Raw genomic sequence first — 20000 nt, 5'->3', positions numbered from 1 at the left:
CGGTGGGCACCTTGGCTGGGTTGGGCACCATTGAGCGCTCCGAAGTGTGCTCCAAGGTGCGCACCATGGCCCTCCAAGGTGCGCAGCATGGCGTGCACGAAGTCGGAGCCCGGTTTGCCCCGGGTGCGCACCTCGCGTGCACCTTCGCCAGGGTGGGCACCTCGGTGCGCACACCTTCTCAATGTTTTCTTGCCTTTTCTGGAAATTGGTGAAGGCAGCGCATCAAAGGTGCGCACCTCGGTGTGCTCCGAGGTGCGAACCCGAGAGCGCTCCGAGGTGCCCACGAAGTCGAAAGTCGGGTTAATTGCATTGTTTTCCCCGGGTGCGCTCCGAGGTGCGCAACATCGGTGCGCACCAAGGAGGGCTCCGAAGTGTGCTCCAAGGTGCGCACGATTCGGAGCTCGGTTTGCCCGGGGTGCGCACACCTTGGCTGGGTTGCGCACCCTTTGTGCGCTCCAAGGTGCGCACGAAGTCGGAGCTCGGTTTGCCCCGGGTGCGCACCTTCGCCAGGGTGCGCACCTTGATGCGCACGCCTTGGCTGGGCTGCGCACCTTGGTGGGCGCCATGGTGCGCACCTTTCGTGCGCTCCAAGGTGCGCACGAAGTCGGAGCTCGGTTTGCCCCGGGTGCGCACCTTGGTGGGCGCCATGGTGCACTCCGAGGTGCCCAAGATTGGTGCGCACCAAGGAGCGCTCCGAAGTGCGCTCCAAGGTGCGCAGGTGCGCGCGAAGTCGAAAGTTGGGTTAATTGTCCGGTTTGCCTCGGGTGCGCACCTTGCGTGCACCTTCGCCAGGGTGGGCGCCTTGGTGCGCACACCTTGGCTGGGCTGCGCACCCGGGCGCGCACACCTTGGCACCCGCGTTTCCTTCATTTTAAATTTTTTTTTTTTACAATCTCTCAAGTGGGAAATTCTATAATCTCAACTTTTTTTGCCTTTTCAGGAAACTTTTGAATGGAGCGCATCATTGGTGCGCTCCGAAGTGTGCTCCAAGGTGCGCACCTCTGGTGTGCTCCAAAGCTCTCTCCAGCTGCGTGCACCTGCCCCGGCCGCGCACCCGGCCCCGCCCAGCTTCGCTCACCTGTCCCGGGCGTCTGGTGCGGAACCTTAGAGTAAGAAACATCACCGTGCACCTTGGCCAACGTGCGCGACTCGACCGAGCGCGCACTGGCCGAGGTGCACACCGATTTCACCTGGGTGCGCGCGCAGCACCTCGGGCGCACCGGGGTGCGCGCACAACGCCCGGGTTGCACCGTGGCCTGTGTGCTCGGGGCGCCTCGGGTGCGCGCTCGGTGTCGCCCCCGCGCGCGCGGTAGTGCGGGCAGCGCACCCCGGCCCGGCCCGGCCCCGACGAGAACGCAAACGGGCAAAAGGTTTATTCAAATAGCATTGCGACGCCCGGCGAAAAACTAAAAAAGGGTGCAACACCGGGACTTCCCGGGAGGTCACCCATCCCAGTACTACTCCGGCCCAAGCGCGCTTAACTGCGGAGTTCTGATGGGATCCGGTGCACTAACGCTGGTATGATCGCACCCGTTATGAGCTTGTCGCAGTGTGTACTTAGCAAACCGCGACCCACGTGCGAATCCACCCCGGCCACCCACCCCCGTCGAGGTGCACACCCTCCCTCGCGAAGTGCGCCCCGTTCGCCAAGTGTGAGCCCTGCCCGGGTGCGCGCACCTTGCTAGGGCGTCGGGTGTGCACCCGGCCCGGCCTACGTGCGTGCACCTGGACGGGGCGTCGTGTGCGTGCAGTGTCCCGTCTGCAACGCGGTGCCCACACACCACCTCGGGCGCAACGACCTGCGCTCACATGTGGGCCGAGTGCACCTTGGTGCATGTTCGGGGCGCCTCGGGTGCACGCTCGATCTTGCCCCGGTGCACCAAGGCGCTCGGTTTGCCCCGGGTGCGCACTTGGTGCAAGGTGGGCACCCAAAATAGGGATCAAGCACCAAAACACAAGTTTCGGGATGCAAAATGGGACCCAAGGACCACAAATGCGTTCCAAGACCCATGATGGGTCCACGAGAACAAAAATGTGTTCCGAGACTTAATAAACAAATATTGGGTTTTAGGAGAAGAAACATGCTCTGATGCCCAAAACGAGAATCGACCCCGAAAAGGCCACAGGCCAAAAGTGGGATGCGAGACAAAAAAAAATGGGACCCGAGGACCAAAATTGGGTTCCCAGGTCGAAGACAGGGCAACCGGACAAGAAACGACCTCTAAGGCTCGAAATGAGTCCCGACGACTAAAACTTGACAAGAAGCACCCATCAGGCACCCAACTCGACACCCATGGGATGCCGACCCACCCGGGCTTCCACCTAGCACACCTTGGCACCCACCCACCCTCGCACCCAACCTCGCACCCAACTTAGCACCTTTGAACCCACATTGGCACTCACCCTGACCCTGGCACCTTGGAACCCACATTGGCACTCACCTTGACCCTGGCACCCACCTTTGCACTCACCTTGGGACCCACCCTGGCTCCCACCTCGGCACCCACCCAGACACCCACCTTGGTTCCTTGGCACCCACCTTGGATCCTTGGCACCCACCCCGACACCCACCTTGGCACGCAACTTGGCTACTTGCCACCCACCTTGGCTCCTTGACGCCCACCCCGACAACCACCCCGTGACCTACCCTGGCTAGGGTTGGTGCACACCCACCCTGGTGCCCACCTTGGCACCCACCCCATGACCCACCTTGGCACGCACCTTAGTACCCACCCCGTTACCCACCCTAGGACCCACCCCGTGACCCACCTTGGCCAGGGTGGGTGCCTTGGTGCGCACAACTTGCCTGGGCTGCACACCAGGGCGGGCTCAAGATGGCACCCGCGTTCCGTTTTTTTCACTATCTTTCAAAACGGAAATTTTAAAATCTCGTTTTTTTTTTTTTTTTTGCCTTTTCTGGAAATTAGTGAAGGCAGCGCATCAAAGGTGCGCAATGCTGGTGCGAACCCGGGAGCGCTCCGATGTGTGCTCCAAGGTGCGGCGTGCACGAAGTCCGAGCCCGGCTTGCCCCGGGTGCGCACCTCGCGTGCACCTTCGCCGGGGTGAGCACCTTGGCTGGGTTGCGCGCCCTGGTGCGCACCAAGGAGCGCTCTGAAGTGTGCTCCAAGGTGCGGCGTGCACGAAGTCGGAGCTCGGTTTGCCCCGGGTGTGCACCTCGGGTGCGCACCTCGCGTGCACCTTCGCTGCGGTGGGCACCTTGGCTGGGTTGCGCGCCTTGGTGGGCACCATGCAGTGCACGAAGTCGGAGCCCGGTTTGCCCCGGGCGCGCACCTCCGCCAGGGTGGGCACCTTGGTGCGCACAACTTGCCTGGGCTGCGCACCAGGAAGGGCTCAAGATGGCACCCGCGTTCCGTTTTTTTCACTATCTTTCAGAACGGAAATTTTAAAATATCGTTTTTTTTTGCCTTTTCTGGAAATTAGTGAAGGCAGCGCATCAAAGGTGCGCAACGCTGGTGCGAACCTGGGAGCGCTCCGATGTGTGCTCCAAGGTGCGGCGTGCACGAAGTCGGAGCCCGGTTTGCCCCGGGTGCGCCCTGGTGGGCACCATGGTGCGCACCAAGGAGCGCTCCGAAGTGTGCTCCAAGGTGCGGCCTGCACGAAGTCGGAGCCCGGTTTGCCCCGGGCGTGCACCGCGGGTGGGCACCTTGGTGCGCATGCCTTGCCTGGGCTGCGCACCAGGGCGGGCTCAAGATGGCACCCGCGTTCCGTTTTTTTCACTATCTTTCAAAACGGAAATTTTAAAATCTCATTTTTTTTTGCCTTTTCTGGAAATTAGTGAAGGCAGCGCATCAAAGGTGCGCACCTCGCTGCCCACCACGGTGCGCAACGCCGGTGGGCACCCGGGAGTGCTTCGAAGTGTGCTCCAAGGTGCTGCGTGCACGTTGTCGGAGCCCGGTTTGCCCCGGGTGCGCACCTCGCGTGCACCTTCGTCGGGGTGGGCACCTTGGCTGGGTTTGCCCCGGCTGCGCTCCGAAGCGGGGTTATTGGAGCGCCGCCTCTTTTTTTGTCGGAGCGTTTGGTGGGGTTTCTCGCATTGGCTCTTCCCAGGCCCGGTTGCCACCCTGGCGCGCACGAAGTCGGAAGTAGGGTTAATTGCCCGGGTGCGCACCTTTGCCAGGGTGGGCACCTTACCTGGGCTGTGCACCAGGGCGGGCTCAAGATGGCACCCGCGTTCCGTTTTTTTCACTATCTTTCAAAACGGAAATTTTAAAATCTCCTCTTTTTTTTGCCTTTTCTGGAAATTAGTGAAGGCAGCGCATCAAAGGTGCGCACCTCGCTGCCCACCTTGGTGTGCTCTGAGGTGCGCACCCGGGAGCGCTACGAAGTGTGCTCCAAGGTGCGGCGTGCACGTTGTCGGAGCCCGGTTTGCCCCGGGTGCGCACCTCGCCTGCACCTTGGCCGGGGTGGGCACCCTGGCTGGGTTTGCCCAGGGTGCGCTCCGAAGCGGGGTTACTGGAGCGCCCCCTCTTTTTTTGTCAGAGCGTTTGGTGGGGTTTCTCGCATTGGCTCTTCCCAGGCCCGGTTGTTGGGTGCGCTCCCACCCTGGCGCGCGCGAAGTTGGAAGTTGGGTTAATTGCCCGGGCGCGCACCTTCGCCAGGGTGGGCACCTTGGTGCGCACACCTTGGCTGGGCTGCGCACCAGGGCGGGCTCAAGATGGCACCAGCATTCCCTTTTTCTCACTATCTTTCAAAACGGAAATTTTAAAATCTCGTTTTTTTTTGCCTTTTATGGAAATTAGTGAAGGCATCGCATCAAAGGTGCGCACCTCGCTGCCCACCTTGGTGTGCTCCGAGGTGCCCACCACGGTGCGCTCCGAGGTGCCCACCACGGTGCGCAACGCCGGTGCGAACCCGGGAGCGCCCCGATGTGTGCTCCAAGGTGCGGCGTGCACGAAGCCGGACCCCGGTTTGCCCCGGGTGCGCACCTCGCGTGCACCTTGGTGCGCACACCTTGGCTGGGTTGCGCGGCCTGGTGGGCACCATGGTGCGCACCAAGGAGCGCTCCAAAGTGTGCTCCAAGGTGCGGCGTGCACGAAGTCCTAGCCCGGTTTGCCCCGGGTGCGCACCTTCGCCGCGGTGGGCACCATGGCGTGCACGAAGTCGGAGCCCGGTTTGCCCCGGGTGCGCACCTCGCGTGCACCTTCGCCGGGGTGGGCACCTCGGCTGGGTTGCGCGCCCTGGTGCGCACCAAGGAGCGCTCCGAAGTGTGCTCCAAGGTGCGGCGTGCACGAAGTCGGAGCCCGGTTTGCCCCGGGTGCGCACCTTCGCCGCGGTGGGCACCCTGGTGCGCACCATGGCGTGCACGAAGTCGGAGCCCGGTTTGCCCCGGGTGCGCACCTCGCGTGCACCTTCGGCGGGGTTGCGCGCCCTGGTGCGCACCAAGGAGCGCTCCGAAGTGTGCTCCAAGGTGCGGCGTGCACGAAGTCGGAGCCCGGTTTGCCCCGGGTGCGCACCTCGCGTGCACCTTCGGCGGGGTTGCGCGCCCTGGTGGGCACCATGGTGCGCACCAAGGAGCGCTCCGAAGTGTGCTCCAAGGTGCGGCGTGCACGAAGTCGGAGCCCGGTTTGCCCCGGGTGCGCACCTCGCGTGCACCTTCGCCGCGGTGGGCACCATGGCGTGCACGAAGTCGGAGCCCGGTTTGCCCCGGGTGCGCACCTCGCGTGCACCTTCGCCGGGGTGGGCACCTCGGCTGGGTTGCGCGCCCTGGTGCGCACCAAGGAGCGCTCCGAAGTGTGCTCCAAGGTGCGGCGTGCACGAAGTCGGAGCCCGGTTTGCCCCGGGTGCGCACCTCGCGTGCACCTTCGCCGCGGTGGGCACCATGGCGTGCACGAAGTCGGAGCCCGGTTTGCCCCGGGTGCGCACCCCGCGTGCACCTTCGCCGGGGTGGGCACCTCGGCTGGGTTGCGCGCCCTGGTGCGCACCAAGGAGCGCTCCGAAGTGTGCTCCAAGGTGCGGCGTGCACGAAGTCGGAGCCCGGTTTGCCCCGGGTGCGCACCTCGCGTGCACCTTCGCCGCGGTGGGCACCTTGGCTGGGTTGGGCACCATTGAGCGCTCCGAAGTGTGCTCCAAGGTGCGCACCATGGCCCTCCAAGGTGCGCAGCATGGCGTGCACGAAGTCGGAGCCCGGTTTGCCCCGGGTGCGCACCTCGCGTGCACCTTCGCCAGGGTGGGCACCTCGGTGCGCACACCTTCTCAATGTTTTCTTGCCTTTTCTGGAAATTGGTGAAGGCAGCGCATCAAAGGTGCGCACCTCGGTGTGCTCCGAGGTGCGAACCCGAGAGCGCTCCGAGGTGCCCACGAAGTCGAAAGTCGGGTTAATTGCATTGTTTTCCCCGGGTGCGCTCCGAGGTGCGCAACATCGGTGCGCACCAAGGAGGGCTCCGAAGTGTGCTCCAAGGTGCGCACGATTCGGAGCTCGGTTTGCCCGGGGTGCGCACACCTTGGCTGGGTTGCGCACCCTTTGTGCGCTCCAAGGTGCGCACGAAGTCGGAGCTCGGTTTGCCCCGGGTGCGCACCTTCGCCAGGGTGCGCACCTTGATGCGCACGCCTTGGCTGGGCTGCGCACCTTGGTGGGCGCCATGGTGCGCACCTTTCGTGCGCTCCAAGGTGCGCACGAAGTCGGAGCTCGGTTTGCCCCGGGTGCGCACCTTGGTGGGCGCCATGGTGCACTCCGAGGTGCCCAAGATTGGTGCGCACCAAGGAGCGCTCCGAAGTGCGCTCCAAGGTGCGCAGGTGCGCGCGAAGTCGAAAGTTGGGTTAATTGTCCGGTTTGCCTCGGGTGCGCACCTTGCGTGCACCTTCGCCAGGGTGGGCGCCTTGGTGCGCACACCTTGGCTGGGCTGCGCACCCGGGCGCGCACACCTTGGCACCCGCGTTTCCTTCATTTTAAATTTTTTTTTTTTACAATCTCTCAAGTGGGAAATTCTATAATCTCAACTTTTTTTGCCTTTTCAGGAAACTTTTGAATGGAGCGCATCATTGGTGCGCTCCGAAGTGTGCTCCAAGGTGCGCACCTCTGGTGTGCTCCAAAGCTCTCTCCAGCTGCGTGCACCTGCCCCGGCCGCGCACCCGGCCCCGCCCAGCTTCGCTCACCTGTCCCGGGCGTCTGGTGCGGAACCTTAGAGTAAGAAACATCACCGTGCACCTTGGCCAACGTGCGCGACTCGACCGAGCGCGCACTGGCCGAGGTGCACACCGATTTCACCTGGGTGCGCGCGCAGCACCTCGGGCGCACCGGGGTGCGCGCACAACGCCCGGGTTGCACCGTGGCCTGTGTGCTCGGGGCGCCTCGGGTGCGCGCTCGGTGTCGCCCCCGCGCGCGCGGTAGTGCGGGCAGCGCACCCCGGCCCAGCCCGGCCCCGACGAGAACGCAAACGGGCAAAAGGTTTATTCAAATAGCATTGCGACGCCCGGCGAAAAACTAAGAAAGGGTGCAACACCGGGACTTCCCGGGAGGTCACCCATCCCAGTACTACTCCGGCCCAAGCGCGCTTAACTGCGGAGTTCTGATGGGATCCGGTGCACTAACGCTGGTATGATCGCACCCGTTATGAGCTTGTCGCAGTGTGTACTTAGCAAACCGCGACCCACGTGCGAATCCACCCCGGCCACCCACCCCCGTCGAGGTGCACACCCTCCCTCGCGAAGTGCGCCCCGTTCGCCAAGTGTGAGCCCTGCCCGGGTGCGCGCACCTTGCTAGGGCGTCGGGTGTGCACCCGGCCCGGCCTACGTGCGTGCACCTGGACGGGGCGTCGTGTGCGTGCAGTGTCCCGTCTGCAACGCGGTGCCCACACACCACCTCGGGCGCAACGACCTGCGCTCACATGTGGGCCGAGTGCACCTTGGTGCATGTTCGGGGCGCCTCGGGTGCACGCTCGATCTTGCCCCGGTGCACCAAGGCGCTCGGTTTGCCCCGGGTGCGCACTTGGTGCAAGGTGGGCACCCAAAATAGGGATCAAGCACCAAAACACAAGTTTCGGGATGCAAAATGGGACCCAAGGACCACAAATGCGTTCCAAGACCCATGATGGGTCCACGAGAACAAAAATGTGTTCCGAGACTTAATAAACAAATATTGGGTTTTAGGAGAAGAAACATGCTCTGATGCCCAAAACGAGAATCGACCCCGAAAAGGCCACAGGCCAAAAGTGGGATGCGAGACAAAAAAAAATGGGACCCGAGGACCAAAATTGGGTTCCCAGGTCGAAGACAGGGCAACCGGACAAGAAACGACCTCTAAGGCTCGAAATGAGTCCCGACGACTAAAACTTGACAAGAAGCACCCATCAGGCACCCAACTCGACACCCATGGGATGCCGACCCACCCGGGCTTCCACCTAGCACACCTTGGCACCCACCCACCCTCGCACCCAACCTCGCACCCAACTTAGCACCTTTGAACCCACATTGGCACTCACCCTGACCCTGGCACCTTGGAACCCACATTGGCACTCACCTTGACCCTGGCACCCACCTTTGCACTCACCTTGGGACCCACCCTGGCTCCCACCTCGGCACCCACCCAGACACCCACCTTGGTTCCTTGGCACCCACCTTGGATCCTTGGCACCCACCCCGACACCCACCTTGGCACGCAACTTGGCTACTTGCCACCCACCTTGGCTCCTTGACGCCCACCCCGACAACCACCCCGTGACCTACCCTGGCTAGGGTTGGTGCACACCCACCCTGGTGCCCACCTTGGCACCCACCCCATGACCCACCTTGGCACGCACCTTAGTACCCACCCTGTTACCCACCCTAGGACCCACCCCGTGACCCACCTTGGCCAGGGTGGGTGCACCCACCCTGGTGCCCACCTTGGCACCCACCCATCCTAGCACCCAGCCTGTGACCGGGCTTGGAACCCAACCTTGCACCCGTCTTGGCCAGTGTGGGTGCGCACCCATCCTGGCACCCACGTTGTGACACACCCTTTAACCCACGCACCCTAGCAGCCACGTTGGCACCCACCTTGGAACACAACCTAGCAACTTGGCACCCACCCCGTGACCCACCTTGGCATCCACCATAGCAGTCGCCCACTTGGCACCCACCTTGGAACCCAAGTTGGCACCCACCTCGGCACCCACCTTGACACTTGTGGACCCACCTTGCCACTCACCCTAGCATCGACCCATCCTAGCACCCACCCTGGCACCTTTGCACCCTAGCACTCACCCATCCTAGCACCTAACCTGTGACCCACCTTGACACTCACCCTCGCACCCACCTTGGAACCCAACCTAGCACCCACCCACCCTGACACCAACCCTAGCACCTACCCACCCTTGCACCCACCCTGTGACCCATCTTGGCACCCACCCATCCTACCACTCAACCTATCACCCACCTTCTCACCCACCTTGGCATCCACCTTAGCACCCACCCACACTGGCACCTTGGCACCCACCTCGGGCAAGGTGGGTGCACACCCACCCTGACACCCAATTTAGAACCAACCGAGCATGTTACCCACCTTGGCACCCACATTGCAGCCCACCCTAGTACCCACCCTATGACCCACATTGGCATCCACACCCTAGCACCCAGGCACCTCGACACCCGCCTTGACACGCACCCTAGCACTAAACCTGTGACCCACCTTGGAACTCACCCTAGAACCCACCCACCCTGTGAACCACCTTGGCATCCACCTTAGCACCCACCCACCTTGGCACCCACTCTAGCACTCACCCATCCTAACACCCAACTTGTTACCCACCTTGGCACCCGCCCTCGCGTCCACCTTGAAACCCACCCTAGCACCCACCCACGCAGGAGCCCACCTTGGCACCCAACCTAACACCCACGCATCCTGGCACCCAACTTGTGACCCACCTTGGAACCCACCCTAGTACCCACCTTTGAACCCACTATATCACCAACCCACCTTGGCACCCACCCTATGACCCTCTTTGGAATCCACCCTAGCACGCACCCACCCTGGCACCCACCATGGAGCGCACCCTAGCACCCACCCACCTCGGCACGCACCTCAACACCCACCTTGGTGTGCGCACTGCGCCAACCTCTCAAAGACCCTATGTGGTGCGCTCCAAAGTGTACACCTTTGGTGCGCTCCAAGGTGCGCACCTTTGGTGCACACCGAGGTGCACACCAAAGTGTGCACCGAGGTGAGCACCAAAGTGCACTCCAAGGTGCACACCAAGGCGTGCACCTTTGGTGCGGTCAATGCAAACGAATTCGGAAGTTGGGGTCGATGTCCTAATCGCTGCTGCAGACTACACGTATGAGAATCGGACAAATAGCTTTATATAGGGGAGGTGTTGCGTTTGATGGGTCGACTCCCCTGGTTGTGTGCACTGCACCAACTTCAAAGACCCTGTCTTGTTTAAGAAGTCAAAAGTTGGGGTGGATGTCCTAATCATTGCTGCAGTCTACGCATGTATGAGAATCAGACAAATAGCTTATATAGGGGAGGTGTTGCATTCGGTGGGTTGACTCCCCTGGTTGTGCGCACTGCGCCAACCTCAAAGACCCCGCATAGCAGAAGAAGTCGGAAGTCGGATTTTGGTGAGCACCAAGGCGTGCACCTTTGGTGCGGTCAACGCAGACGAATTCAGAAGTTGGGGTGGATGTCCTAATCGTTGTTGCAGGCTACACATGTATGAGAATCAGACAAATAGCTTATATAGGGGAGGTGTTGGGTTTGATGGGTCAACTCCCTTGGTTGTGCGCATTACGCCAACCTCAAAGACCTTGTTTTCGTTAAGAAGTCAAAAGTTGGGGTCAATGTCCTAATGGCTCCTGTAGGCTACACATGTATGAGAATCGGACAAATAGCTTATATAGGGGAGGTGTTGGGTTTGATGGGTCGACTCCCCTGGTTGTGCGCATTACGTCAACCTCAAAGACCTTGTTTTCGTTAAGAAGTCAAAAGTTGGGGTCGATGTCCTAATTGCTCCTGTAGACTACACATGTATGAGAATCAGACAAATAGCTTATATAGGGGAGGTGTTGGGTTTGATGGGTTGACTCCCCTAGTTGTTCGCATTACACCAACCTCAAAGACCTTGTTTTCGTTTAGAAGCCGAAAGTTGGGGTCGATGTCCTAATTGCTCCTGCAGGCTACGCATGTATGAGAATCAGACAAATAGCTTATATAGGGGAGGTGTTGGGTTTGATGGGTCGACTCCCCTGGTTGTGCGCATTGCGCCAACCTCAAAGACCCTGCATTGCGGATGAAGTCGAAAGTCAGAGTTTGGTGTGCTACAAGGTGTGGTCGAAGGTGCTCACCTAGGTGTGCACCTTTGGAGCGCAGGAAAAGTGCCCTCCAAAAGTGCGCACCTTTGGAGTGCACAAAAGTGCCCTCCAAAAGTGCGCACCTTTGGAGCGCACAAAAGTGCCCTCCAAAAAGTGCCCTCCAAAAGTGCGCACCTTTGGAGCGCACAAAAGTGCCCTCCAAAAAGTGCCCTCCAAAAGTGCGCACCTTTGGAGTGCAGAAAAGTGCCCTCCAAAAAGTGCCCTCCAAAAGTGTGCACCTTTGGAGTGCACAAAAGTGCCCTCCAAAAGTGCGCACCTTTGGAGCGCAGAAAAGTGCCCTCCAAAAAGTGCCCTCCAAAAGTGCGCACCTTTGGAGCGCAGAAAAGTGCCCTCCAAAAAGTGCCCTCCAAAAGTGCGCACCTTTGGAGCGCAGAAAAGTGCCCTCCAAAAAGTGCCCTCCAAAAGTGCGCACCTTTGGAGCGCAGAAAAGTGCCCTCCAAAAAGTGCCCTCCAAAAGTGCGCACCTTTGGAGCGCACAAAAGTGCCCTCCAAAAAGTGCCCTCCAAAAGTGCGCACCTTTGGAGCGCACAAAAGTGCCCTCCAAAAGTGCGCACCTTTGGAGCGCACAAAAGTGCCCTCCAAAAGTGCGCACTTTTGGTGCGCACCAAGGCGCTGGTTCGGTCGTTGCAGGCGAGTTCGGAAGTTGGGGTCGATGTCCTGAGCGGAGGTGCAAACTACACAGGTGTCGGAATCGGACAAATAGCTTATATAGGGGAGGTGTATGCTTCGATGGGTCGACTCCCCAGGTTGAGCGCACCGCGCCAACCTCAAAGACCCTACGGTATGGATGAAGTCGGAAGTTGGGTCCGATGACCGATTCGATTAGTAGGTATGCTCATGAGGTCGGAATTTGGGTCCGATGACCTGCCATGTGCAGGAAGGCGAATGTTGGCACTGTGCGTTGCAAGGTGCACACCAAGGTGCTGGTGCGGTCTTTTTAGTCGAGTTCGGAAGTTGGGGTCGATGTCCTGATCGGAGGTGCAAGCTACACAGGTGTGGGAATCGGACAAATAGCTTATATAGGGGAGGTGTATGCTTCGTTGGGTCGACTCCCCGGGTTGAGCGCACCGCGCCAACCTCAAAGACCCTACGGTATGGATGAAGTCGGAAGTTGGGTCCGATGACCGATTCGATATGTAGGCATACTCGCGAGGTCGGAATTTGGGTCCGATGACCTGCCATGTGCAGGAAGGCGAATGTTGGCACTGTGCGTTGCAAGGTGCGCACCAAGGCGCTGGTTCGGTCGTTGCAGGCGAGTTCGGAAGTTGGGGTCGATGTCCTGATCGGAGGTGCAAACTACACAGGTGTGGGAATCGGACAAATAGCTTATATAGGGGAGGTGTATGCTTCGTTGGGTCGACTCCCCGGGTTGAGCGCACCGCGCCAACCTCAAAGACCCTACGGTATGGATGAAGTCGGAAGTTGTGTCCGATGACCGATTCGATATGTAGGCATACTCGCGAGGTCGGAATTTGGGTCCGATGACCTGCCATGTGCAGGAAGGCGAATGTTGGGACTGTGCGTCGCAAGGTGCGCACCAAGGCGCTGGTGCCGTCGTTGCAGTCGAGTTCGGAAGTTGGGGTCGATGTCCTGGTCAGAGGTGCAAACTACACAGGTGTGGGAATCGGACAAATAGCTTATATAGGGGAGGTGTATGCTTCGATGGGTCGACTCCCCGGGTTGAGCGCACCGCGCCAACCTCAAAGACCCTACAGTATGGATGAAGTCGGAAGTTGGGTCCGATGACCGATTCGATACGTAGGCATATTGGCGAGGTCTGAATTTGTGTCCGATGACCTGCCATGCGCAGGAAGGCGGAATTTGGGTCCGATGACCGAGTTGATGGCGTGCCATGCGCAGAAAGGCGGAATTTGGGTCCGATGACCGAGTTGATGTTGATGGCCCGCCATGCACAGGAAGGCGGAATTTGGGTCCGATGACCGATTTGAAGGCGTGCCATGCGCAGAAAGGCGGAGTTTGGGTCCGATGACCGAGTTGATATTGATGGCCCGCCATGCGCAGGAAGGCGGAATTTGGGTCCGATGACCTGACATACGCATGGAGTCCGACTCGGGGGCCGATGTTCGATTCGATGACTTGCATTGTGGGTAAAGTCGGAAGTTGTGGTCTTTGACCCGATTCGATGACCAGACTTCGGCTGCTTGAGAATCGGACAAATAACTTATATAGGGGAGGTAGTGTTCTCGAGCATCCTCCCCCCGTGCCCGTTTATGTCGATTGATGCTGGTGCTCGACTGGTTGGAGCGCTCGGATGCAAAAATCTTGCACCAGGATTTATCGATTGTGATGGACACGGCAAGTCTCCTGATTGCTATGCAGGAGCTCATCGTGAATCTCTATGCGGCCTTGGTATGGACTCGACCTGCGGAATGGTTCGGCAATGGTAGTCGCTCCAACACGTCCTTGCAATGGCCACAGAGGTGATTCGACTAGAGCTCCAGTCTAGCTTTTGGGTTGCTTGGCGGACTGGTATAGCCGCGATCGAGTTCCGGCCATGAACGTTTTAGATAGCTCTTGGGCTTTCTGGGACGGAAGTCGGAAGTTTGGGCTGTTGTCCGATTTGATGACCATTCTTCGGATGTGTGAGAATCGGACAAATAACTTATATAGGGGACTGTGTTGTCTCACGCAGCCCCCTCCGTGCCCCTCTATCTCGACCGATGTTGGTGCTTGAAAGGGTTGGGATCGCTCGGATTTATAAACGTGCACCACCATTTGTCGAGTGTGAGGGACGCGGCAGGTCTCCTAAATGCTATACGGGCGCTCTCTGAGAATCTCTATCCGGCCTCGACACAGACTAGTCTTGCTGAATGGTTTGGCACTGGTAGTCGATCCAACACGTCGTTGTTGTGGCCGCCTAGGCGATTCGATTCGAGCCCCCGTCTAGCTTTTGGGTTGCTTGGCGGATTTTGCCCTATCCGCAAGTGAGCTCGGTCCCTAAACGTTCGAGAAACCCGATTGCTATGCGCCGACTCTCTTTCTTGCGAGCCTCCATCTAGCTTTTGGGTCTCTACGGAACGGAAGTCGGAATCTGGGACCGTTGTTTGATTCGACGAGGCAGACTACGGTTGTGCGAGAATCGGACAAATAACTTATATAGGGGAGGTGTTGACTGGAGCATTCTCCCCCGTGCCCCTCTAACTCGACCAATGCTGGCGCTCGAACGGTGGTAGCGCTCGGATTTTCGTTGAGCGCCAGCATTGGTCGATTTAGAGGGGCATGCGAGATTCCCGAATGCTATGCGAGGGCTCTAACGGAAATGTCTATTGGTTTCGGTATGGATGCAATTGCGAGTGGTTCGGCAAAGGTAGTCGTTCCGATGCGTCCATGTCGTGGCCAAATCGATAATTCGATTTGAGCCCTCGTATAGCATTTGGGTCTCTCGATGTGATTCCGCATTCCAGTCCCTTTGGGCACTGCTTGAGCCGCATCCCAGGGGGTTCCCTTCCCAATAATCTGCCTCGCAACCCGATTGCTATGCGGTGAGGCTCCTCGGCCGCCTCGGAACTATCTGTGTATCAGACGCATCGCGGGATAAGGGGTTGGCAACGGTAGTCGCCCCAAGCGCGTCCGATGCTTGGACCATTCCGAGGCGGCCCTGAAGCCTCTTCCGTCTAGCCGTTGGGTCCTTCTCGCCGCATCCCTTGCCTCGCACCCCGATTGCTATGCGGTGAGGCTCCTCGGCCGCCTTGGAACTATCTGTGTATCAGACGCATCGCGGGATAAGGGGTTGTCACTGGTAGTCGCCCCAAGCGCGTCCGATGCTTGGACCATTCCGAGGCGGCCCTGAAGCCTCTTCCGTCTAGCCGTTGGGTCCTTCTCGCCGCATCCCTCGACTCGCACCCCGATTGCTATGCGGTGAGGCTCCTCGGCCGCCTTGGAACTATCTGTGTATCGGACGCGTCGCGGGATAAGGGGTTGTCACTGGTAGTCGCCCCAAGCGCGTCCGATGCTTGGACCATTCCGAGGCGGCCCTGAAGCCTCTTCCGTCTAGCCGTTGGGTCCTTCTCGCCGCATCCCTCGCCTCGCACCCCGATTGCTATGCGGTGAGGCTCCTCGGCCGCCTTGGAACTATCTGTGTATCGGACGCGTCGCGGGATAAGGGGTTGTCACTGGTAGTCGCCCCAAGCGCGTGCGATGCATGGACCATTCCCAGGCGGCCCTGAAGCCTCTTCCGTCTAGCCGTTGGGTCCTTCTCGCCGCATCCCTCGCCTCGCACCCCGATTGCTATGCGGTGAGGCTCCTCGGCCGCCTTGGAACTATCTGTGTATCGGACGCGTCGCGGGATAAGGGGTTGTCACTGGTAGTCGCCCCAAGCGCGTGCGATGCTTGGACCATTCCGAGGCGGCCCTGAAGCCTCTTCCGTCTAGCCGTTGGGTCCTTCTCGCCGCATCCCTCGCCTCGCACCCCGATTGCTATGCGGTGAGGCTCCTCGGCCGCCTTGGAACTATCTGTGTATCGGACGCGTCGCGGGATAAGGGGTTGTCACTGGTAGTCGCCCCAAGCGCGTCCGATGCTTGGACCATTCCGAGGCGGCCCTGAAGCCTCTTCCGTCTAGCCGTTGGGTCCTTCTCGCCGCATCCCTCGCCTCGCACCCCGATTGCTATGCGGTGAGGCTCCTCGGCCGCCTTGGAACTATCTGTGTATCGGACGCGTCGCGGGATAAGGGGTTGTCACTGGTAGTCGCCCCAAGCGCGTCCGATGCTTGGACCATTCCGAGGCGGCCCTGAAGCCTCTTCCGTCTAGCCGTTGGGTCCTTCTCGCCGCATCCCTCGCCTCGCACCCCGATTGCTATGCGGTGAGGCTCCTCGGCCGCCTTGGAACTATCTGTGTATCGGACGCATCGCGGGATAAGGGGTTGTCACTGGTAGTCGCCCCAAGCGCGTCCGATGCTTGGACCATTCCGAGGCGGCCCTGAAGCCTCTTCCGTCTAGCCGTTGGGTCCTTCTCGCCGCATCCCTCGCCTCGCACCCCGATTGCTATGCGGTGAGGCTCCTCGGCCGCCTTGGAACTATCTGTGTATCGGACGCGTCGCGGGATAAGGGGTTGTCACTGGTAGTCGCCCCAAGCGCGTCCGATGCTTGGACCATTCCGAGGCGGCCCTGAAGCCTCTTCCGTCTAGCCGTTGGGTCCTTCTCGCCGCATCCCTCGCCTCGCACCCCGATTGCTATGCGGTGAGGCTCCTCGGCCGCCTTGGAACTATCTGTGTATCGGACGCGTCGCGGGATAAGGGGTTGTCACTGGTAGTCGCCCCAAGCGCGTCCGATGCTTGGACCATTCCGAGGCGGCCCTGAAGCCTCTTCCGTCTAGCCGTTGGGTCCTTCTCGCCGCATCCCTCGCCTCGCACCCCGATTGCTATGCGGTGAGGCTCCTCGGCCGCCTTGGAACTATCTGTGTATCGGACGCGTCGCGGGATAAGGGGTTGTCACTGGTAGTCGCCCCAAGCGCGTCCGATGCTTGGACCATTCCGAGGCGGACCTGAAGCCTCTTCCGTCTAGCCGTTGGGTCCTTCTCGCCGCATCCCTCGCCTCGCACCCCGATTGCTATGCGGTGAGGCTCCTCGGCCGCCTTGGAACTATCTGTGTATCGGACGCGTCGCGGGATAAGGGGTTGTCACTGGTAGTCGCCCCAAGCGCGTCCGATGCTTGGACCATTCCGAGGCGGCCCTGAAGCCTCTTCCGTCTAGCCGTTGGGTCCTTCTTGCCGCATCCCTCGCCTCGCACCCCGATTGCTATGCGGTGAGGCTCCTCGGCCGCCTTGGAACTATCTGTGTATCGGACGCGTCGCGGGATAAGGGGTTGTCACTGGTAGTCGCCCCAAGCGCGTCCGATGCTTGGACCATTCCGAGGCGGCCCTGAAGCCTCTTCCGTCTAGCCGTTGGGTCCTTCTCGCCGCATCCCTCGCCTCGCACCCCGATTGCTATGCGGTGAGGCTCCTCGGCCGCCTTGGAACTATCTGTGTATCGGACGCGTCGCGGGATAAGGGGTTGTCACTGGTAGTCGCCCCAAGCGCGTCCGATGCTTGGACCATTCCGAGGCGGCCCTGAAGCCTCTTCCGTCTAGCCGTTGGGTCCTTCTCGCCGCATCCCTCGCCTCGCACCCCGATTGCTATGCGGTGAGGCTCCTCGGCCGCCTTGGAACTATCTGTGTATCGGACGCGTCGCGGGATAAGGGGTTGTCACTGGTAGTCGCCCCAAGCGCGTCCGATGCTTGGACCATTCCGAGGCGGACCTGAAGCCTCTTCCGTCTAGCCGTTGGGTCCTTCTCGCCGCATCCCTCGCCTCGCACCCCGATTGCTATGCGGTGAGGCTCCTCGGCCGCCTTGGAACTATCTGTGTATCGGACGCGTCGCGGGATAAGGGGTTGTCACTGGTAGTCGCCCCAAGCGCGTCCGATGCTTGGACCATTCCGAGGCGGCCCTGAAGCCTCTTCCGTCTAGCCGTTGGGTCCTTCTCGCCGCATCCCTCGCCTCGCACCCCGATTGCTATGCGGTGAGGCTCCTCGGCCGCCTTGGAACTATCTGTGTATCGGACGCGTCGCGGGATAAGGGGTTGTCACTGGTAGTCGCCCCAAGCGCGTCCGATGCTTGGACCATTCCGAGGCGGACCTGAAGCCTCTTCCCTCTAGCCGTTGGGGCTTTCTCGCCGCATCCCTCGCCTCGCACCCCGATTGCTATTCGGTGAGGCTCCTCGGCCGCCTTGGAACTATCTGTGTATCGGACGCATCGCGGGATAAGGGGTTGGCAGTGGTAGTCGCCCCAAGCGCGTCCGATGCTTGGACCATTCCGAGGCGGCCCTGCAGCCTCTTCCGTCTAGCCGTTGGGGCCATCTCGCTGCATCCCCCACCTCGCACCACGATTGCTATGCGGTGAGGCTCCTTGGCCGCCTCGGAACTATCTGTGTATCGGACGCATCGCGGGATAAGGGGTTGTCACTGGTAGTCGCCCCAAGCGCGTCCGATGCTTGGACTATTCCGAGGCGGCCCTGCAGCCTCTTCCGTCTAGCCGTTGGGGCCATCTCGCCGCATCCCCCAGCTCCTCGGCCGCCTCGGAACTATCTGTGTATCGGACGCATCGCGGGATAAGGGGTTGGCAGTGGTAGTCGCCCCAAGCGCGTTCGATGCTTGGACTATTCCGAGGCGGCCCCGCAGCCTCTTCCGTCTACCCTTTGGGGCCATCTCGCCGCATCCCTCGCCTCGCACCCCGATTGCTATGCGGTGAGGCTCCTCGGCCGCCTGGGAACTATCTTCGTATCGGATGCATCGCGGGATAAGGGGTTGTCACTGGTAGTCGCCCCAAGCGCGTCCGATGCTTGGACTATTCCGAGGCGGCCCTGTGGCCTCTTCCGTCTAGCCGTTGGGGCCATCTCGCCGCATCCCTCACCTCGCACCCCCATTGCTATGCGGTGAGGCTCCTCGGCCGCCTTGGAACTGTCTTCGTATCGGAAGCATCGCGGGATAAGGGGTTGTCACTGGTAGTCGCCCCAAGCGCGTCCGATGCTTGGACTATTCCGAGGCGGCCCTGCAGCCTCTTCCGTCTAGCCGTTGGGGCCATCTCGCCGCATCCCCCACCTCGCACCCGGATTGCTATGCGGTGAGGCTCCTCGGCCGCCTTGGAACTATCTTCGTATCGGACGCATCGCGGGATAAGGGGTTGTCACTGGTAGTCGCCCCAAGCGCGTCCGATGCTTGGACTATTCCGACGCGGCCCTGTGGCCTCTTCCGTCTAGCCGTTGGGGCCATCTCGCCGCATCCCCCACCTCGCACCCCGATTGCTATGCGGTGAGGCTCCTCGGCCGCCTTGGAACCATCTTCGTATCGGACGCATCGCGGGATGAGGGGTTGTCACTGGTAGTCGCCCCAAGCGCGTCCGATGCTTGGACCATTCCGAGGCGGCCCTGAAGCCTCTTCCGTCTAGCCGTTGGGGCCTTCCCGCCCCATCCCTCGCCTCGCACCCCCGATTGCTATGCGGTGAGGCTCCTCGGCCGCCTTGGAACCATCTGTGTATCGGACGCATCGCGGGATAAGGGGTTGGCACTGGTAGTCGCCCCAAGCGCGTCCGATGCTTGGAGCATTCCGAGGTGGCCCTGAAGCCTCTTCCGTCTAGCCGTTGGGGCCTTCCCGCCCCATCCCTCGCCTCGCACCCCGATTGATATGCGGTGAGGCTCCTCGGCCGCCTTGGAACTATCTGTGTATCGGACGCATCGCGGGATAAGGGGTTGGCACTGGTAGTCGTCCCAATCGCGTCCGATGCTTGGACCATTCCGAGGCGGCCCTGCAGCCTCTTCCGTTTAGCCGTCGGGGCCTTCCCGCCGCATCCCTCGCCTCGCATCCCGATTCCTATGCGGTGAGTCTTCTCGGCCGCCGCGGAACTATACCTGTTATTGCTACTGCATCCTTCGGCTGGTAACCTCCTCTGCCGCCTTGGAACGTTCTCTTTGTCGGACGCGTCGCGGGATAAGGGGTTGGCACTGGTAGTCGCCCCAAGCGCGCCCGATGCATAGACCGCTCCGAGTTGACCTTGCTTTCAGCCTCTCACATGCATAGACCTCTCTGAGTCGACCCTGCAGCCTCTCACGTTTAGCCTTTGGAATCTCGCCTCACAACATGATTGCTATCCTTGATGCATCCCTTGCCTCGAGCCCTGATTGCTTTCTTGGCTGCATCCCTCCTCTC

General features: G+C 60.6%; 2 non-coding genes across 2 annotated transcripts; both read right to left on the bottom strand.

The window, feature by feature from the left end:
• Window positions 1-1413: 1413 nt before the first annotated feature.
• Window positions 1414-1532, bottom strand: LOC131872254 (5S ribosomal RNA). The gene has a single exon (XR_009370428.1). It is a non-coding gene; the product is annotated as a 5S ribosomal RNA (ribosomal RNA).
• Window positions 1533-7448: 5916 nt separating this feature from the next.
• LOC131872253 (5S ribosomal RNA) lies at window positions 7449-7567 on the bottom strand. Its single transcript, XR_009370427.1, has one exon. It is a non-coding gene; the product is annotated as a 5S ribosomal RNA (ribosomal RNA).
• Window positions 7568-20000: the final 12433 nt, after the last annotated feature.

This window comes from Cryptomeria japonica, unplaced genomic scaffold (genome assembly GCF_030272615.1).
Source record: "Cryptomeria japonica unplaced genomic scaffold, Sugi_1.0 HiC_scaffold_543, whole genome shotgun sequence".
NCBI classification, from domain to species: domain Eukaryota; kingdom Viridiplantae; phylum Streptophyta; class Pinopsida; order Cupressales; family Cupressaceae; genus Cryptomeria; species Cryptomeria japonica.
Note: the sequence above shows the minus strand (reverse complement) of the source record. Positions and strands in the feature narration are given on the sequence as shown.